This window comes from Oncorhynchus kisutch, linkage group LG2, assembly GCF_002021735.2.
Source record: "Oncorhynchus kisutch isolate 150728-3 linkage group LG2, Okis_V2, whole genome shotgun sequence".
NCBI lineage: Eukaryota > Metazoa > Chordata > Actinopteri > Salmoniformes > Salmonidae > Oncorhynchus > Oncorhynchus kisutch.
The window spans coordinates 39,405,286-39,422,304 of record NC_034175.2 but is presented as its reverse complement, the minus strand read 5'-3'; the positions used below and the strand labels follow the sequence as shown (position 1 = coordinate 39,422,304).

The window sequence follows — 17,019 nt, the reverse complement described above, 5'->3', positions numbered from 1 at the left end:
TATTTTGCCAGAAAATTCTGCAGATTCTTCTGAGGCATCCATTATGGAATGCCTCAATATTCTAGGTGGTGGGCAGAAAGCCGAAAAACGTGAAGTTGATTGATCTCCTTCGAGGGAGCAGATTTTTTTTGGTATATCAGTGAAACATTGTTATAAAGACTATAAAATTTGTTGGCACCTTCAAGTCTTGCACATTTTCATAAAAAGTACATTTCAACACTGTCTGCACAGGCACATTTGCCAAAATTGGAACCAATCAGAACTCCTGTACATACCCCTCGTGATGAAGGCAGCCAATGGCCGGCTTCCATCTAAGATGTAAACGCAGATATACAGTCATTGAAACACAGCCTCGCATGAAAACTCGAGCTGCTGTCTGTGTGTAATGACTGAAATAAGATCCATATCTGTTTGAGTGCACTTGAAAAATACAGCTTGCAATGAACATTGTCTTGATCATATGAAGCACTAACTCCATTGACCACTTAACCAATTTATTGAGGCTGGCTAATGTTAGTTTGATTAGCCTAGCAAGCTACTGTAAATGTAAAATTGCCTGCTGACGAAGCCAGTGTGTCATTAGTTCCCTCTCTGTTGGTGAATTACATGTTTGAATCATGTGTTGGCATGGTTATATTTATACAATTTTAAGTAACTAGCTTAAAGAAACATTTCAGTTATATAATTGGCATAGAAACCCAAATAAAAAGCATGTCGATTGAAAAATGTGTGTGTCGTGTATGCTAGAATGGAGGTTTAAAAACGAACATTACAGCTACCTTACAATTACAATCTTCTCTAAAACCAGCTGGGCAAAAAATGTATACAATGTGCTCTGCAATAACATGACCAGAGTTTGATTTCTAAACTAGATGAGTTCTCAAATGTCAGCAGCTACCCAACACCATGGTGGGCATGTGTAACTTTTTTTATTTTATTTTACATTTATTTAATTTGGCAAGTCAGTTGAGAACAGATTCTTATTTTCAATGATGGCCTAGGAACAGTGGGTTAACTGCCTTGTTCAGGGGCAGAACGACAGATTTTTACCTTGTCAGCTCGGGGATTCGATCTTGCAACCGAACCACTAGGCTACCTGCCGCCCCTAATGTTTGATGCATTGGAATATAAGGTATGGAGAATGATACAGATTCTGCAGCATTATAGAAAAAGCAGATGGGAATTCATGTTTGAGTTTCAAATACTAAATGTAAAGGAAATATATTTAGGTGGTTTAAATGATTAGGCTAACTTTCCCAACAAGCTCTCACAGTCTCACGTCAGAATTAGACGTTCATCCATGTTTCTCAAACGTCAAATTGCCAAGTTGTTCCAAACGTCAAATTTCGAAGTGAGTAAGGTGAAATGAATCCCTAGTGTCCGGTTTCCCCGTCATCTCCCGTCGTCCTTAGACACGGATGGGCGTCGAATACTGACTTGTGTCTGGCGGAACTTTCTTAGGAACCTTCTTAAAGTTGACGGTGCCAAATTCTTGCCAATACATTATTCTACTACTAACTATGACTTAGTGTGAGGCATGTTTTCCATAATGTTCGTTTCATGCATGTACAGTCGAACAAAGAACATCACATTTAGTGTTTCACCATTTGAGTATGGAAACAAGTAGGTTTTATTTATTCGCACTAAAGAAAAATCAAATACAAAACTAACTGATGAAAAACTGGTAAAAACGGTGTGCAGTTGAGGTTGAAAGTGCAAAAGGGCTTATGAAAACCACACCACAAATATATATACAAAGAAAAGTTTGTTCAGACAGTTAAACAAAGCATATTCATTATAATTGTACAAAATATACTCAGTATACATAATCAAATTGGGTAGTTTGGTTCATCAGGCTGACCCCCAGTTTAAGCTTGTAGTTACTGAGGGATGACGGTGATTTGACAATGTGAAGATAAGAATTCCAGAGTATGGTACCTCAGTCAATTCTCTATCTGATACAATGTGAGGTGCGGCAGTGGGGAGGGTGAAGGTTATCACAGTGTCTGGTGGTCAATAGATGGATTTCAGAATTAACCTGGAATAGTCCATTGAATGGTTTATGTAAACAGTCTGGGAGGAAGGAGTATTTGTAGATGAAAGTACATAATTGTTGTACATTAATGTCATAAATAGACAAGATATTGAGTTTCTTAAACAAAGGTGCAGATGGAGCCAGGTAATTTGTAGATTGAGCCTGTGGTTTCTCAGGTAATATTTTAAGTATCTAAATAATAGTCAAACAATCCGTTTTTTCACCTCGTCAATCTGATGCTATATGGTTTTCATTGGTGGCTCTTCAAAGGAGGAAGGGGAGTGCCATCCTCAGTGAATTTCATATTTTTTTAACACATTTAAAATATTATTTTTAGATAAATCTATACTAAATATATTCACATCTCCCAAATAATTTATTAAAACACTGTTTTGCAATGAAGGTCTACAGTAGCCTCAACAGCACTCTGTAGAGTAGAACCATTGTGTAGCCGGAGGATAGCTAGCTTCCGTCCTCCTCTGGGTGCATTGACTTCAATACAAAACCTAGGAGGCTCATGGTTCTCACCCCCTTCCATAGACTTAGAAACAACAGGGGTTCAAACTTTAGAACCCAGTTCCTACATTTGAATATAACAATTGTTTTTTATAAACAAAACTATGCTACATTTTATCTCTGCGACCCTCAGGATGACAAATCAGTGCAAGATTACTGAATGGAAGTACATTATTTACCTTTGAGGTGAATGTACAGTATCAAACCAGTTGCCGTGATAAACGTTTTTTTGTGCACTCTCCTCAAACAATAGCATGGTATTTTTCACTGTAATAGCTACTGTAAATTCAACAGTGCAGTTTGATTAAGTTAACAAGAATTTATGCTTTCTGCCCATATAAGAAATGTCGATGTCCTGGGAAATTTTCTTGTTAAGAAAATGTTCTTGTTAAGATTTTCTTGTTAAAAATAAAACATGCCTTTTCCCCACATTGTTACATTACAGCATTATTCTACAAAGGATTAAATAAAAAGTCCTTAATCTACACACAATACCCCATAAATACAAAGTGAACATTTTTGTTTTACTTTTAAAAATAATAAAATAGTAATTCCTTATTTACAAAAGTATTCAGACCCTTTGCTATGAGACTCGAAATTGAGCTCAGGTGCATCCTGTTTCCATTGATCATCCTTGATGTTTGATGTTTCTACAACTTGATTGGTCTCCACCTGTGGTAAATTAAATTGATTGGACTTGATTTGGAAAGGCGCACACCTGTCTATATAAGGTCTCACAGTTGATAGTGCATATCAGAGCATAAACCAAGCCATGAGGTTGAAGGAATTGTCTGTATAGCTCAAAGACAGGCTTGTGTTGAGGCACAGATCTGGGGAAGGGTACCAAAATATTTCTGTTGCATTGAAGGTCCCCAAGAACACAGATTCCTCCATCCTTCTTAAATGAAAGAAGTTTGAAACCACCAAGACTCTTCCTAGAGCTTGCCACACGGCCAAACTCAGCAATCGGGGGAGAAGGCCTTTGGGAGGTGACCAAGAACCTGATGCTCACTCTGACAGAGTTCCAGAGTTCCTCTGTGGAGATGGGAGAACCTTCCAGAAGGACAACCATCTCAGCAGCACTCCACCAATCGGGCCTTTATGGTAGTGGCCAGATGGAAGCCACTCCACATTAAAAGGCACATGAAAGCCCGCTTGAAATTTGCCTAAAGGCTCTCAGACCATGAGAAACAACATTTTCTGGGCTGATGAAACCAAGATTGAACTCTTTGGCCTCAATGCCAAGCATCAATTCTGGAGGAAACCTGGCACCATGGTGACGCATGGTGGTGGAGACGTTTTTCAGCAGCAGGGACTGGGAGACTAGTCAGGATCGAGGGAAAGATGAACGGAGCAAAGTATAGAGAGATCCTTGATGAAAACCTGCTCCAGAGCGCTCAGGACCTTCACCTGTGGAGAAGGTTCACCTTCTAACAGAACGACCCTAAGCACACAGAAAAGACAACGCAGGAGTGGCTTCGGGACAAGTCTCTGAATGTCCTTGAGTGGCCCAGCCAGAGCCTGGACTTGAACCCGAACAAACATCCCTGGAGAGACAGCTGTGCAGCAACGCTCCCCATCCAACCTGACAGAGCTTGAGAGGATCTGCAGAGAGGAATGGTTGAAGCTCCCCAAATACAGGTGTGCCAGGCTTGTAGCGTCATACCCAAGAAGACTTAAGGCTGTAATCGCTGCCAAAGGTGCGAAGTATTGAAAGCCAGCATCCCGGAGTCACCTCTTCACTGTTGACATTGAGACTGGTGTTTTGCCAGTACTATTTAAAGAAGCTGCCAGTTCAGGACTTTCGAGGCGTCTGTTTCTCAAACTAGACACTAATGTACTTGTCCTCTTGCTCAGTTGTGCACCGGGGCCTCCCACTCCTATTCTGGTTAGGGCCAGATTGCTCTGTTCTGTGAAAGGAGTAGTACAACGTGTTTTACAAGATCTTCAGTTTCTGGCATGGAATAGCCTTCATTTCTCAGAACAAGAATAGACTGACGAGTATCAGAAGAAAGTTCTTTGTTTCTGGCCATTTTGAGCCTGTAATCGAACCCACAACTGCTGATGCTCCAGATACTCAACTAGCTTCTTTAAATCAGATCAACAGTTTTCAGCTGTTCTAACATAATTGCAAGGATTAGCTAACACAACATGCCATTGGAACACAGGAGTGATTGTTGCTGATAATGGGCCTCTGTACGCCTATGTAGATATTCCATTAAAAATCTGCCGTTTCCAGCTACAATAGTCATTTACAACATTAACAATGTCTACACTGTATTTCTGAACAATTTGATGTTATTTTAATGCACAAATAAATGCGATTTTTCAAAAACAAGTATGTTCCTAAGTGTCCCCAAACTTTTGAATGGTAGTGTATATACTAGGTGGGGTTAGTCACCCAAGTCATAGACTGTTTTCTCTGCTACCACACGGCAAGCGGTACTGGAGCACCAAGTTTATAGTAGGACCAAAAGGCTCCAATTAATCAAATGGCCACCGGACTATTTCCATTGAGACCCCCTCCCCTCCGTTAGTTTTATACACTGCTGCTACTCACTATTTTATCTATGCATAGTCACTTTACCCCTACCTACATGTACAAATTACCTCGACAAACCTGTACCCCCTGTATATAGCCTCGTTATTGTTATTTTGTGTTTTTGTTTTAGTTTATCTGGTAAATATTTTCTTAACTCTTTCTTGAACTGCACTGTTGGTTAAGGACTTGTAAGTAAGCACTTCACGGTAAGGTCTACTATACTTGTTGTATTCGGCACATGGGACAAATAAAGTTGGATTTGATCTTGAAGACTAAATTCAATCAATGGCAGTCTGTGCCGTTTCAGATGAGGGAGGACAATTGTATTTGTTTATGAGCATGACCTTATTTCTATTACAGCATATTGGATGACTGTCATTCATATTCCCTTCACCCAGTTCAATGTAACATTGATAGGTTTAGGCTACTATATGATACTCTAATTTTCCCTGTACCCATCATGAGGTTGCTACAACCTAGTCTATGAACGAAAGATTACAACATAGGTGCACAGGTCGAGAGAACATTAAGTGGACAGACAGCGACACATTCAATACCGCCTTGCCTGCATCTACCTGATCTAGGCTATAATAGTCCAACAGTTGCAAACGAGAGTTTCTATTGCTTCCACTTAAATGTTTTTCAACATAATCGGCAAAATGAATACACCCATGGTCACACGTAAACACAGTTCACATTCATAACAGCCACGTTGTATTCTTTGTCACATCCGCGCTCTCCTCCTCTGATCTTTTCCCTTTGTTTGTGGACTTTAATGCACAACACATCAGCTGTATGTGTACCAGGTGAAAAAACCTTTCTAAGCCAAACAATAACTGCTACACACAGCCTACATCGTTGTCACCATATTAGCCAAAGTAACGTCATAGTCAAAATAGCTAAGAGATCTAATGCGTTAGTAAACCCGCTACAATCATGCAGTAACTTTACAGCGTATTCGGGAAGTATTCAGAACTCCACTTTTTGTTACATTACAGGCTTATTCTAAAATTGATGAGAAAACAAACAATTTAATCCATCTACACACAATACCCCATAATGACAAATTAAAAACTGTTTTTTGAAATGTATTAACAATGTCTACACTGTATTTAATCAATTTGATGTTATTTTAAATGGACAAATAATGCTTTTCTTTCAAAAACAAGGACATTTCTAAGTGACCCCAAACTTTTGAACGGTAGTGTAGGTCCTGGATGGCAGGAACCTTGGCCCTAGTGATGTACTGGGCCATACGCACTACCCTCTGTAGCGCCTTACAGTCAGATGCCGAGCAGTTGCCATACCAGGCAGTGATGCAACCGGTCAGGATGCTCTCGATGGTGCAGCTGTAGAACTGAGGATTTGGGGACCCATGCCAAATCTTTTCTATCTCCTGAGGGGGAAAAGGTGTTGTCGTGCCCTCTTCGACTGTCTTGGCTTGTTTGGACCATGACAGTTCGTTGGTGATGTGGACACCAAGGAATTTGAAACTCGCTCCACAACAGTCCCGTCGCTGTTAATGGGGGCCTGTTCTTGTAGTCCACGATTAGCTCCTTTGTCTTGCTCACATTGAGGGAGAGGTTGTTGTCCTGGTACCACACTGCCAGGTCTCTGACCTCCTTCCTATTGGCGGTCTCATCGTTGTCGGTGATCAGGCCTACCACTTGTGTCGTCAGCAACCTTAATGATGGTGTTGGAGTAGTTTGGCCACACAGTCGTGGGTGTACAGGGATTACAGGAGGGGACTAAGTACACAACCCTGAGGGGGCCCAGTGTTGAGGATCAGCATAGCAGACGTGTTGTTGCCTACCCTTAGCACCTGGGGGCGGCCCATCAGGATGTCCAGGATCCAGTTGCAGAGGGAGGTGTTGCGTCCCAGGGTCCTTAGTGATGAGCTTCGTGGGCACTATGGTGTTGAATGCTGAGCTGTAGTCAATGAACAGCATTCTCACATAGGTGTTCCTTTTGTCCAGACGGGAAAAGGCAGTGTGGAGTGCGATTGAGATTCCGTCATCTGTGGATCTGTTGGGGCAGTATGCGAATTGAAGTGGGTGTAGGGTATCCGGGAGGATGCTGGTTGATGTGAGCCATGACCAGCCTTTCAAATCACTTCATGGGGCGTTAATCATTTAGGCAGGTTACCTTCGCTTCCTTGGGCACAGGGGCTATGGTGGTCTGCTTGAAACATGTAGGTATTACAGACTCAGTCTGGGAGAGGTTGAAAATGTCAGTGAAGACACTTGCCAGTTGGTCTGCGCATGCTTTGAGTACACATCCTTGTAATCCGTCTGGATGACGCTTTGCCTTTTTGTTGGTTCATCTGAGGGATTTCTTATACGCGCCCAGATTAGTGTCCCACTCCTTGAAAGCAGCAGCTCTAGCCTTTATCTCGATGCGGATGTTTCCTGTAATCCATGGCTTATGGTTGGGATATGTGCGTACGTTCACTGTGGGGAAGATGTCATCAATGCACTTATTGATGAAGCCGGTGACTGAGGTGGTATACTCCTCAATGCCATTGGATGAATCCCGGAACATATTCCAGTCTGTGCAAGCAAAACAGTTCTGTAGCATCTGCATCATCTGACCAGTTCTGTATTGAGCGAGTCACTGGTACTTCCTGTTTTAGTTTTCGCTTGTAAGCAGGAACCAGGAGGATATAATGATGGTCAGATTTGCCAAATGGAGGGCGGGGAAGAGCTTTGTATGCATCTGTATGTGGAGAAAAGGTGATCTAGAGTTTTTTCCCCCTCTGGTTGCAGATGTGACATGCTGGTAGAAATGAGGTAAAACGGATTTCAATTTGCCTGCGTTAAAGTCCCCGGCCACTAGGATCGCCGCTTCTGGATGAGCATTTTCTTGTTTGATTATGGCCTTTTGTAACGGCTGTATTCCTCCTCCTTCTCCTCCGAGGAGTAGTAAGGATCAGAGGACCAATGCGCAGCGTGGTACGTGTTCATGCACTTTATTAAAACAAGCGAACAATAAAACAAAACAATAAACGACACGTGAAATAACCAACCGAAACAGTTCCGTGTGGAACACACAGACACAGAAAATGAACACCCACGAAACACAAGTGGGAAAAGGCTACCTAAGTATGATTCTCAATCAGAGACAACTAACGACACCTGCCTCTGATTGAGAACCATACCAGGCCAAACGCAAAACACAACATAGAAAGCGGAACATAGACAAACCCGCCCAACTCACGCCCTGACCATACTAAAACAAAGACATAACAAAGGAACTAAGGTCAGAACGTGACATTTACAGAGTTGGTTGAGTGCGGTCTCAGTGCCAGCATCGGGTTGTGGTGGTAAATAGACTGCTATGAATAATATAGATGAGAACTCTCTAGGTTTCTTGTCTGTGTTTCTATTGCTTCCACTTAAATGTTTTTCAACATAATCGGCAAAATGAATACACCCATGGTCACACGTAAACACAGTTCACATTCATAACAGCCACGTTGTATTCTTTGTCACATCCGCGCTCTCCTCCTCTGATCTTTTCCCTTTGTTTGTGGACTTTAATGCACAACACATCAGCTGTATGTGTACCAGGTGAAAAAACCTTTCTAAGCCAAACAATAACTGCTACACACAGCCTACATCGTTGTCACCATATTAGCCAAAGTAACGTCATAGTCAAAATAGCTAAGAGATCTAATGCGTTAGTAAACCCGCTACAATCATGCAGTAACTTTACAGCGTATTCGGGAAGTATTCAGAACTCCACTTTTTGTTACATTACAGGCTTATTCTAAAATTGATGAGAAAACAAACAATTTAATCCATCTACACACAATACCCCATAATGACAAATTAAAAACTGTTTTTTGAAATGTATTAACAATGTCTACACTGTATTTAATCAATTTGATGTTATTTTAAATGGACAAATAATGCTTTTCTTTCAAAAACAAGGACATTTCTAAGTGACCCCAAACTTTTGAACGGTAGTGTAGGTCCTGGATGGCAGGAACCTTGGCCCTAGTGATGTACTGGGCCATACGCACTACCCTCTGTAGCGCCTTACAGTCAGATGCCGAGCAGTTGCCATACCAGGCAGTGATGCAACCGGTCAGGATGCTCTCGATGGTGCAGCTGTAGAACTGAGGATTTGGGGACCCATGCCAAATCTTTTCTATCTCCTGAGGGGGAAAAGGTGTTGTCGTGCCCTCTTCGACTGTCTTGGCTTGTTTGGACCATGACAGTTCGTTGGTGATGTGGACACCAAGGAATTTGAAACTCGCTCCACAACAGTCCCGTCGCTGTTAATGGGGGCCTGTTCTTGTAGTCCACGATTAGCTCCTTTGTCTTGCTCACATTGAGGGAGAGGTTGTTGTCCTGGTACCACACTGCCAGGTCTCTGACCTCCTTCCTATTGGCGGTCTCATCGTTGTCGGTGATCAGGCCTACCACTTGTGTCGTCAGCAACCTTAATGATGGTGTTGGAGTAGTTTGGCCACACAGTCGTGGGTGTACAGGGATTACAGGAGGGGACTAAGTACACAACCCTGAGGGGGCCCAGTGTTGAGGATCAGCATAGCAGACGTGTTGTTGCCTACCCTTAGCACCTGGGGGCGGCCCATCAGGATGTCCAGGATCCAGTTGCAGAGGGAGGTGTTGCGTCCCAGGGTCCTTAGTGATGAGCTTCGTGGGCACTATGGTGTTGAATGCTGAGCTGTAGTCAATGAACAGCATTCTCACATAGGTGTTCCTTTTGTCCAGACGGGAAAAGGCAGTGTGGAGTGCGATTGAGATTCCGTCATCTGTGGATCTGTTGGGGCAGTATGCGAATTGAAGTGGGTGTAGGGTATCCGGGAGGATGCTGGTTGATGTGAGCCATGACCAGCCTTTCAAATCACTTCATGGGGCGTTAATCATTTAGGCAGGTTACCTTCGCTTCCTTGGGCACAGGGGCTATGGTGGTCTGCTTGAAACATGTAGGTATTACAGACTCAGTCTGGGAGAGGTTGAAAATGTCAGTGAAGACACTTGCCAGTTGGTCTGCGCATGCTTTGAGTACACATCCTTGTAATCCGTCTGGATGACGCTTTGCCTTTTTGTTGGTTCATCTGAGGGATTTCTTATACGCGCCCAGATTAGTGTCCCACTCCTTGAAAGCAGCAGCTCTAGCCTTTATCTCGATGCGGATGTTTCCTGTAATCCATGGCTTATGGTTGGGATATGTGCGTACGTTCACTGTGGGGAAGATGTCATCAATGCACTTATTGATGAAGCCGGTGACTGAGGTGGTATACTCCTCAATGCCATTGGATGAATCCCGGAACATATTCCAGTCTGTGCAAGCAAAACAGTTCTGTAGCATCTGCATCATCTGACCAGTTCTGTATTGAGCGAGTCACTGGTACTTCCTGTTTTAGTTTTCGCTTGTAAGCAGGAACCAGGAGGATATAATTATGGTCAGATTTGCCAAATGGAGGGCGGGGAAGAGCTTTGTATGCATCTGTATGTGGAGAAAAGGTGATCTAGAGTTTTTTCCCCCTCTGGTTGCAGATGTGACATGCTGGTAGAAATGAGGTAAAACGGATTTCAATTTGCCTGCGTTAAAGTCCCCGGCCACTAGGATCGCCGCTTCTGGATGAGCATTTTCTTGTTTGATTATGGCCTTTTGTAACGGCTGTATTCCTCCTCCTTCTCCTCCGAGGAGTAGTAAGGATCAGAGGACCAATGCGCAGCGTGGTACGTGTTCATGCACTTTATTAAAACAAGCGAACAATAAAACAAAACAATAAACGACACGTGAAATAACCAACCGAAACAGTTCCGTGTGGAACACACAGACACAGAAAATGAACACCCACGAAACACAAGTGGGAAAAGGCTACCTAAGTATGATTCTCAATCAGAGACAACTAACGACACCTGCCTCTGATTGAGAACCATACCAGGCCAAACGCAAAACACAACATAGAAAGCGGAACATAGACAAACCCGCCCAACTCACGCCCTGACCATACTAAAACAAAGACATAACAAAGGAACTAAGGTCAGAACGTGACATTTACAGAGTTGGTTGAGTGCGGTCTCAGTGCCAGCATCGGGTTGTGGTGGTAAATAGACTGCTATGAATAATATAGATGAGAACTCTCTAGGTTTCTTGTCTGTGTGCTGTTAGTGTTTCTTGCTTTGTATTATGGTCTGTTTTTTTATTAAAACACTCACTCCCTGAACTTGTTTCCCGACTCTCAGCGCACTTGTTACAGTCTGTCCCGAGCTCACTGGCGCAGGAAACTGAGGGCCCAGAATATTTTATAAAATGTTGCAAGGAGCTTCAGGTCAGACCCAAGTTAATAGTTGATACAGTGTTTCAAGTTTGTTGCAGACAGGCCATGCGTAGCCAATGTGATTTATAGGATATTTATTTTTATCAGGATATTTTCTACCTGAAGGCTGCAATGTTTTTATTTGTTGGCTTTATAGGCTATTTTTACATACAGTAGTTGGCAATGGCAATAGAAATTACTTTTTAGATTGATAGCATTTTGATTAACCACATGACAATGATTTGGAGATACAAAGACGTTATTAGAAATGAAACGAAACTGTTCCATATGAAAATCATAACTGGCACGCCAGATCGGTAGAAATGGTCAGACAAATTGCCATTCCACCGGCAACTTCAGGAGTATAACGGCAGAATCTGTGAAAGCCAGTAGGAGCGGGAGGAGGATGTTCTGCACAGGTTAAGTTTTTTTTTAAATTTTTTATTTGATCTTTATCTCTGGCTCCCTCTTGAGTCATTAGTGTCTTATTTCATCGAACAGTGAGCTTAACTTTATTGACTTTATTGTCCACATGGGGACATTTTGTTGCAGTGTTTAAATACAAAACAAATTGACAATACAGCTTCCACAACAGTACATACCAATAACAAGAGACTAGCCTGCTGGCCTTACTGGGTCGATAGGAACATTAGCCCAAGCTATTTAGGAGGGATATCACGCCTGGCACAAATTATTGTCTTGTTCTGTTTTTCATGCTGAAGGGTGCCCTATACCTGCGCTGAGTGGGAAGTAGTTCAAAGGCCGGGTACAGGGGGTGGCTTGGGTCTAAAATGATTTTGTGGTCCTTGCGGAAGGCCCTGACCTTAAAAGATCTCATCCAGGCCTGTCTGTTTGACTCCAAGCACCTTGCTTGCTGTGGTAATAATCCTTCTCAGCATGTTTCTCTGCCTGACAGTGGCATTGCCAAACCAACAAACAATACAAAAAGTTAAAATACTCTCAATGAAAGATTTGTAAAAACAGAGTTAGTACAGTCAACATTAAAAGATCCCAGCTTTTTGAGAAAGTACAGTCTCTGTTGACTCTTTGTCGATCAGGTCTGTACATTTACTCCACTGAAGCTTATTGTCCAAGAGAACACCCAGGTATTTGTATTCCTCTACAATCTCTATAGCATCAGACAAGCTCAATGCATATATAGTTGATTTTATTAAACATATAGGTTGTGTATATGGAAAAATACACGTTTAAATATTTTGACCAAACGATTATTATAATTTTTGTTATTTTTTTCACCTTTTTTAACCAATAACACAAAAGAAAAATGTATATACAATGTGTGCAAATGGAGTAAGGAGGTAAGGCAAAAATAGGCCATAGTAGCAAAGTAATTACAATTTAGCAAATTAACACTGGAGTGATAAATCTGCAAATGATGTGCAAGTAGAAATACTGGTGTGCAAAAGAGGAACAAAAGAAAGTTAATAAATCAATATGGGGATGAGGTAGGTAGTTGGATGGGGTATTTACAGATGGGCTGTGTACAGCTGCAGAGATCGGTAAGCTGCTTCGATAGCTGACGCTTAAAGTTAGTGAGGGAGATATAAGTCTCCAACTTCAGCAATTTTTGCAATTCGTTCCAGTCATTGGCAGCAGAGAACTGGAATTTAAGGTGGCCAAAGGAGGTGTTGGCTTTGGGGATGACCAGTGAGATATACCTGCTGGAGCGCGTGCTACGGGTGGGTGTTGTTATGGTGATCTGTGAGCTGAGATAAGGCGGAGCTTTACCTAGCAAACAATTATAGAAGACCTGGAGCCAGTGGGTCTGGCCACAAATATATAGCGAGGGCCAGACGACGAGAGCATACAGGTCGTAGTGGTGGGTGGTATATGGGGCTTTGTTGACAAAACGGATGGCACTGTGATAGACTGCATCCAGTTTGCTGAGTAGAGTGTTAGAGGCTATTTTGTAAGTGACATTGCCTGAAGTTGAGGATCAGTAGGATGGTCACTTTTACGAGGGTATGTTTGGCAGCGTGAGTGAAGGAGGCTTTGTTGCGAAATAGGAAGCCAATTCTGGATTTTGGATTGGAGATGCTTATGAGTCTGGAAGGAGAGTTTACAGTCCAGCCAGACAGCTAGGTATTTGTCGAAAGAACAGACTTTCGGTCGACCAAGATTTTGTTTTTAGTTGGGGACAGCCCTATTACTTATTCCCCTATGTCTCTGGCTGTTAAATCTTCCATTAAATAGCATTGGCATGTTCTCTCTACGGACCCCTCTGTTGGTCGGGCTTTTCAGACTATCCCTCGATTCGCTTTTAAGCGTGCTAGAAACCTAAGGGACGGCCTGGTAAGAGCAGATTAATATGTACCCCTTCAACATTTTCTGTATACCCTCCCTCCTGGCAATTTTCTGTCATAATTGTGTGAACTGTGATGTCATAATTGTGTGAACTGTAATGCAATGGCCAATGGTGTTTTCTTTCTTCACCCTCATACGGGAATGAAAACAAAACGTGTGGTCCATTTACTGTCAAGTGCTCATGTGGCTATTATTATGTTGGAAAGTCTAAGAGGGAATTGAACGTTTGTATTACAGAGCACAAGTGCAACATCAGAACTGGTGACGAGAAGCCCCCTGTAGCCAGGCACTTTAATGCGGTCAGACGCGTGCAAACTGACGTTCCAAGTTGTACAGCCACATAAGAGGGGAGGTAATAGATACAAATGACTGTTACAGAGAGAGGCATATTATATCCATGTCTTACAAAACAGAGAGCCCTAGAGGCCTTAATGAAGAACTCGTGTTAGGTTGCTTCCCTTGAGAAATGTGCAGTTTTCTTTGTTTCTTTTTATTTTGTGGGAAAACAGTAGAACATGTATATAAATAATAATTCTGAAAAAAGCAGTACTACAATGTGACGTCCACTATAAATATGGGTGGATGTCTATAGTTCTCCAAACGCTGATGAAGGCTGCCTCAGAAACATTTGTTCTGACCTCTGCTGCAGCTGCTGTAAAAAAAAAAAAAAGACAATATTTCAGCGAGTACTTGTTTTTCCTTTTTTTCAGGCTACCATTTCTTAATTGGCTAAAGGGTTTCTGGTCCTTGCAGGTATGAAGATAAGGCAAAGAAACACCTGGAACGCTATGACCTCCAGACCAAGCTGGCCTCAGATCGAGGTGTGAGAGAGCCCGAGAGGGGGCTCAGTCTGGGCTCCCCGCTGAGTCGGCCCCAGGGCTAGAAACACAAGGACCTGCCTTCTAACCAGCCGGTCCTGGACCAGCTCTTCTCCTCCCAACTCCAGAAGAAGAGAAGCCCCAGGCCCAAGCCCTCACAACCCCTGCCGTTCAGTGTGGTTGCCCTCAGGCAGCGGCTTAATCGCCTTTCGTCCCAGAGCGTCCCAAGACTTCGGGGCCTCAGGCTTGTAAACGGCTTGGCCTCCCTCTCAAAGCGCCTGGGTCATTTTATTTGGTAGAAAGCTCATGTTGTTAAATCTGCTTCGGGTGGAGGAGGCCTTGCTGTTTAGGAGACTTCTGCAGAATAATATACTTCCCACAGCGATCCTGAAGAACCCTATACAGTTAACAGATGGGTGACATATCACTCCAATTTCTCACCTGACAGAAAAAAGGGGAACATTGACACGATCTTGTTCTCAGCTCATAAGTTCAGAGCGATTTCATGGCGCATTCTATAATCTGGTCATTATGTAGCACCCCTTATGTATCTGGTTACACTTCATTTTACAGTTTGCTATTTACCTGATATACTTATAAATAAAACTGTGTAGTTTTTCTATAATTACATAATAATTCATTTTTGGATTATTGTGAGATTCATTGAAAAAAGTACTACAATGTCCCATTTGGTATCAGGTACAGATTTGGTATCCTTGATTAATATGCTCTTGTGTTTTTCTAGTTTCCGAGTGGGTGTACTCAGGTTCTCTGGAACATGGAGAAGGGAAGTCCTGAGATGAGTGGAGTGGCCTTCTCTGATCCCAGGCTTGTGGCCAACGGGTTTCAAATCCGACTCACTCCAGGTAGGGTAGAATATGAAATTAATAGATCGCTCCATTGTGATAGGTAAATTGACAAATGTAATCTTGAGTTGAAAAAGACAAATAAAGACAAATAAAACCTTCACAACATTAGGGGACCCAGCACTGATCCCTAAGGAACACCTTTTGTTTGGCTGTTTGGTGAGGAGATCGACCCTCTCCATGTTACCTAGCTAAGCGATAGACAAGAGCGGATGCAAATAATTTGTTTGAGCAAAACAAACTGTTGAACCTTTTGAGGGTTTCCAGACAGTAATTAGCTTGAAGAAACATGACTTTTCTTTGCACAAGCTGACATTTTTAGCAAATCCCCTTATTAACACTTATGATGATGACATTGCGAGGATAAATTGCTTTAGAGGAAAGAAAAATGTCAGCATTTCCCTGGTCCTGGTGTTGCAGTTGAACAAGCAGTGAAAGTTCATTGGCTTGTTAAAAAGGATTTAAGCACTAGAATATTTCTCGCTCGTTCTCCTAGTATGGTACTTTCATCCAACTTACCTTCTTTAGCTGGTAAATAAGACGGTACAGTTTACAGCCCACCCGTTCCTTCCGAGAGAAAATAGGCCTTTATTATTGTTTGATTCAAGCTGTTTAAAGGTCTCAAGGATTGTCCAATTCGATTTAACAAAGGTTGGGCCCATTGGATCATTAATGTCATAGTTCACAAATCATTTAGAAATGTCAAACATAAGAGCTGGAGTAACAGGATTATGGTCAATTATTTCTGACAGAGTTGCTATGTCAGTATTGGATTAGCGGTGGGTGAGACAGAAAACATCAAATGTTCCTCCAAAATGCTTCCACCATACGCAACATGTTAGAGTTGATGAAGGGATTTTTGTTTTCTCACAAGAATCTTGTCTAGGTGCTGACTTGGGACCAAATTCCCCCTGGTGAAAAGCGCTAAATAGATCCAACCCATTATTATGAGTCGTAGTTGTAATCCCTTGCCATCAATTACGGAAGGGGAAAATTCAAGTTAAGATTCAAAGGCCACAGATTTACCATTTGTATTAGCTTTTTTATAGCGTTCCAATGTTTCTCTTTTTGGTCAATATGTGTGTACCGGTATTCTTTTATCTGGGCTTTTTTTGTAAATCGTGAGGTGGCAAAATTGATCGTGAGTGGGGGGTGAACCGGGGGTTCTGAGGTACTGGATCGCATGAAAAAAAGTGTCAAACACAACATTGCAGCTCAAACAGCTAGGTAGCCTACTATATAGTTGTGCTGAAATGGACAGCGCTCTCCGGTGCTGATTTAAAATCCAATTTATGCTTGATCCGAAAATGTGGTCGGAAGCTCTGTATGGAGGGTGTGACGCAATTGCGGCGCATCCAAATTGTGTAACAATGCAGAGAGCTCCGTATAGCTGTGCATACCAATAAGCTGATTAAACAGCATAATCATTACTCAGGTGCACCTTTAGCTGGGGACAATAAAAGGCCACTCTAAAATGTGCCGTTTTGTAACACAATACAATGCCACAGATGTCTCCAGTTTTTTAGGGAGCATGCTGACTGCAATTGGCATGTTGACTGCAGGAATGTCCACCAGAGCTGTTGGCAGAGAATTTAATGTTAATTTCTCTACCATGAGCC

General features: G+C 42.3%; 1 pseudogene; it reads left to right on the top strand.

The window, feature by feature from the left end:
- Positions 1 to 15,126, top strand: part of LOC109904126 (PMS1 protein homolog 1-like) — a 28,848-nt pseudogene extending 13,722 nt beyond the window's left edge.
- The last annotated feature ends 1,893 nt before the right edge of the window (positions 15,127 to 17,019 follow it).